Source organism: Solanum stenotomum, chromosome 1 (genome assembly GCF_019186545.1).
Source record: "Solanum stenotomum isolate F172 chromosome 1, ASM1918654v1, whole genome shotgun sequence".
Taxonomy (NCBI): domain Eukaryota; kingdom Viridiplantae; phylum Streptophyta; class Magnoliopsida; order Solanales; family Solanaceae; genus Solanum; species Solanum stenotomum.
This window is the reverse complement of record NC_064282.1, coordinates 82675328-82680012: the sequence shown is the minus strand read 5'-3', so window position 1 is coordinate 82680012 and position 4685 is coordinate 82675328. Positions and strand designations below refer to the sequence as shown.

At 37.3% G+C, this 4685-nt stretch overlaps 1 long non-coding RNA gene across 2 annotated transcripts in view; it reads left to right on the top strand.

The window, feature by feature from the left end:
* Nucleotides 1-3650: 3650 nt before the first annotated feature.
* The window catches only part of LOC125874330 (uncharacterized), a 173233-nt gene continuing 172198 nt past the window's right edge, over nt 3651-4685 (top strand). For both annotated transcript variants that reach the window (XR_007447258.1, XR_007447259.1), the window contains exon 1: nt 3651-3779. This is a non-coding gene — a long non-coding RNA (uncharacterized LOC125874330). The remainder of the gene's footprint in view (nt 3780-4685) is intronic.

Here is a 4685-nt window from a genome sequence, read left to right as displayed (position 1 = left end):
GCTAGAATCTGGTTCGACCAATGGAAACAGAATAGGGCTGAAGATGCGCCAGCAATGAGTTGGGTTGTGTTTGAGAGTGCTCTCATGGGGCGTTTCTTTCCTCGTGAGCTACGAGAGGCAAGGATAAAAGAGTTTCTCACTCTTAATCCTGAGTCTATGAGTGTTCATGAGTACAGTCTGAAATTCACACAACTTTCCCGCTATGCTCCGGAGATGGTTTGTGACATGAGGAGCAGGATGAGTTTATATGTTTCTGGGTTGTCTCGTCAGTCAAGCAAGTAAGGCAAGGCAGCTATGTTGTTAGGGGATATTGACCTAGTAAGATTTATGATTCATTTACAACAAGTTGAGGAGGATAAGTTGAAGGATAGAGAACAGTCTAAGGATAAGAGGGCTAAGATAGTAGGGGACGAGTTCAGGCAGCAAAAGAATGATGCTAATCACTCATCCCTCCCACAGAAACAGAAGGGACCTGCTCCACCATCTGCTAGTGCACCTGCACCTAATAACAAAGATGGGTATAATAGAGATTCCTATAGTTTCAGGGATAGACTTGCCTATCCTTGAGGCAGTATGGTGCTACAGGGTAGTAAGGCTCCTACATGTGCTAGGTGGGGTAGAACCCACGTAGGGAAGTGTCATTAGGGCCAGATAGGTTGCTTTAAGTGTGGACAAGAGGGACACTTCATGAAGGAGTGCCCAAAGAACAGGTAGGGTAGTGGAAATTTGGGCAATAGGGCCCAATCTTCATCAGTTACTTCCCCAGACAGGACGGTCTAGAGGAGCTACTTCTAGTACTGGTGAAGGAGCAAACCGCCTCCATGCAATCAACAGTCGCCAAGAGCAAGAGGATTGACCAGATGTTGTCACTGGTATGATTCGAGTCTTTGACTTTGTTGTTTCTGCTTTGCTAGACCCCAGAGCGAGTTTATCTTTTGAAATTCCTTATGTTGCTATGAACTTTGATGTTATACTGAAGTTCAGCAGTGCCTAAGGGTTATTTCTTTTTCATACCTCAAGGCGAGAAAGTTAGTTTTGAAGGGTTGTATCTATCACTTAGTTCGAGTCAATGACTCTAGTGTTGAGATACCTCTTTTTCAGTCAGTTCCTATAGTAAGAGAGTTTCCAGAAGTTTTTCCTGATGATCTACCCAGAATTCGTCCTGAGAAAGAAATAAATTTCGGCATAGACCTCATTCTAGATATTTGTCCTATCTCTTTTCCGCCATATTGAATGGCACCAGCAGAATTGAAAGAGTTGAAAGAGCAGTTAAAAAGGGATCTTTTAGATAAGGGTTTTAATTGACAAGGTTGACTCGGAAAATAACGAAGTATCAACGGTTCGAAGCTTGTGAGGAAAACTTTCGGGAATGGAAAGAGAAGTTGACTACCGCCCAGTTATGATATTTGGTTCTTAAGTACATACTGAGTGTCTGAACCTAAAATGGATTTGAGAATAATAGTCGAGTTTAGGCGAGTCGGGGTGTAATGTGATGAGATAGAGTTAGCTGCTATAGTTTTTGCTTGGAAGATATGGCGTCACTATTGTATGATGTTCATGTGGGTATGTTCACTTAGAATGATCTTAATCTTAGACAGAGAGATAGTGGTTAAAGTTACTGAAGGGTTATGACATGAGTTTTCTTTATCACCCTGGTAAGGTTAATGTTGTTACTGATTCTTTAAGCAAAGTTGTCTATGGGTAGCACCGCCCATATTGAAGAAGGAAAGAAAGAGTTAGCAAAAGAGGTGCATAGACTAGCACGCCTGGGAGTCAGACTTATAGATTCCGCAGAAGGAGGAATAGAAGTGACGAGCTTTGCCGAGTTATCATTAGTGTTAGAAATAGAAGGTGAGAAAGACTCAGACCCTATCTTGCTGGAATTACAGGCAAAATGTTCACAAGCAGTGATGGCTTTTGAACAAGGGGGAGATGGTGTTTTGAGGTATCAAGGTGGATTGTGGAATTGAATTGAGATGATTACTTATCTTACATGGAGTTGCTTACAACAATAGTTACCATTATATAATCCAAATGGCTCGTTATAAAGCTCTTTATGGGTGGAGATCTAGATCTCTTTTTGGATGGTTTGAAGTTGGTGAAGCAAGGTTGATGGATCCAGAGTTAGTTCATCAAGCTATGAAGAAGGTGAAAGTGATTTAAGAAATGTTGAAAAAAAATGGCACAGAGTCATCAAAAATCCTACACCGATGTTAGGAGAAGGGTGTTAGAGTTTGAAGTAGAGGATTGGGTATGTTTGAAAGTTTCAACTATGAAAGGAGTCATGAGGAGATTCATGTTCAGATTTTAGACCGCCAAGTTCGCAAGTTGAGAACGAAGGATGTGGCATCAGTCAAGGTCCTTTGGAGAACCAACTTGTTGAAGAAGAGATATCCACATCTCTTTGAATCTGGGGGAAATACAGATTAAGGTATCAATTTCCTTCTTAGTGCTCTTTTAATTATAATGAGCATGTTGGTGTTGTTGTTGTGTTTGCATAGTTGCTTGTTGGGTGTTTGAGTTGGTGTTACACCCTTAGCCTTGTAAGAGTAATCTCATTCGAGGATGAATGTTCCCAAGGGGGAGATATTGTAACATCCGGCAAGTTGAAATAACTATGAAGAAGCTTGGAATTGGAAATAGTCATTTTTGAAAAGAATTAAAAATCTGGAAAATTTGGTTATGGGAAAAAAATGAGTTTTTGATCAACTTTGAATAGTCATAACTCCTAGCTCAAGATGATTTAGGTGTAGTTCCAGTTATGTTTGAGAAGTTCGTGGAATGGTCTTTCCAACGCCATCGAGTTTGCTCGATTCCGAGTTCGTATGAGGGAGTTAAATTAAAATTTAACTACACATCAACAGAAGTTTAATTTAATAAATATATAATCCACGAGTAGTTTAACAAATCAAGTCTTATATACTAGTGGTTTGGATATGAAATACATTATCAATTAAAGAAATACCGATGATCAATTCAAGGAGATTTATATATTAAATTTGATATTGATAAACTTTTGTTGATCAATAAAATTAAATTTATATAATTAGGAGTTATATAATTTAAATATATAAAATTAACTTGATCGATAAATTAAATTTGTTAAATTATACTTTTGTTGATGTGTAGTTAAATTATATATATATATTTGATATTGATAAACTTTGTTGATCAATAAAATTAATAAAATTATATAATTAGGAGTTATATAATTTAAATTTATAAAATTAACTTGATCAATAAATTAAATTTATTAAATTAAACTTCTGTTGATCATATATATAAGTTTAATTAATAAAATCAACCTCAAGAGCTGAGTTTATATTAAAATAAATTAATAAATACCGACCTAAAGAGGTCGGTATATTGAAATTATTATTTTATTTAAATAATATCGACTTCACGATGTCGGTATTTATTAAATATATTTAAATATAGATAATTAAACAATTCTCTTAAAAAAGGAAGGATAATATCAAGTCTCCCTCCTAAGTCCTAAGTGAAGTCTCAAAACCTAAGTGAAGTCTCACTCACCCCCTCCCCACCCCCGACCCACCCCCATCGGCGCCCATCCCCACCCTCCCTGACAGGCGCCACGCCACGATCCCCGACCCCCGACCAGCACCACGCCACGCCACCATCGCAGCAGCAGAGGAAGATCGCGCGCAGCTGCTGGTCGCACCTAGCAGCAGGAGGTCGCGCCGCCTCCATCCCGACCGGCGCCGCCTCCATGTCAGTTTTCTCAGTTCGCGCCACCATCCTCGACCTTCTTGCTCAAGGTGAATTTTTAGTTTGTGTTTGTTGCTTGTGAATTGAAAATAACTGCTAGTAGGCCCTGTCTGGTGGTAAATTCATGGGCTGCCAGGTTTAAACAATCCACTTTCTGATTTTGGTTTTGTTTGAGTTTTGCTGCAAATGTCTAGATCACAGTAAAAGGTGCAGGTTCAGGAATTTGCTCTTTCTTGGAGTTGTTCTGATGATTCTGAAAGCTTTGATGGTTGTTGCCCGTATGGGCAGTGGTATTTTGACCTCCAGGTTTGCTCCTATTAGGAAGTTGATTTTGCTTCTCAAAATTGCTGGAAATTTTGGGAAAATTGGAGTTGACAACAAGAGTGTTTTGCTTAACAGTGATATTATTGCCCTGTTTTGTGTCATGTTTAACATGATCATGATTCTCCTTTGGATTAAGGGTTGGTTAATTTTGGGATTTTACGGCTAGTTTGAATTTGTGATTTTAAGACTAATTTGAATTTTGAATTTAGGACTAGTTTGAATTATTATTGAGATTTTAGGACTCTAGTTTGAATTTGGGATTTTAGCACTATAGTTTGATTTTTGAATTCTAGGAGTACTTTCAATTTGTGATTTTAAGGCTGGTTTGAATTTGGAATTTAGGACTAATAGTTTGAATTATATTTGATAATTTAGGACTAATTAATAGTTTGAAGTTGGGACACTAGCTAGCTAGTTTGAATTTAGAATTTTAGAGATTTGAATTACAACTTAATTAGAACTTATAATTAATTATAACTTGAATTTACTATAAATTGAACTTAATTAGGAATATGAACTTGAAATTAGAACTTGAACTTGGAACTAATTAGCTTGAATATATAACTAATTAAGTTTAGAAATTAGATATGAACTTGAATTGAAACTTGAACTTATTAAAACTTGAATATATA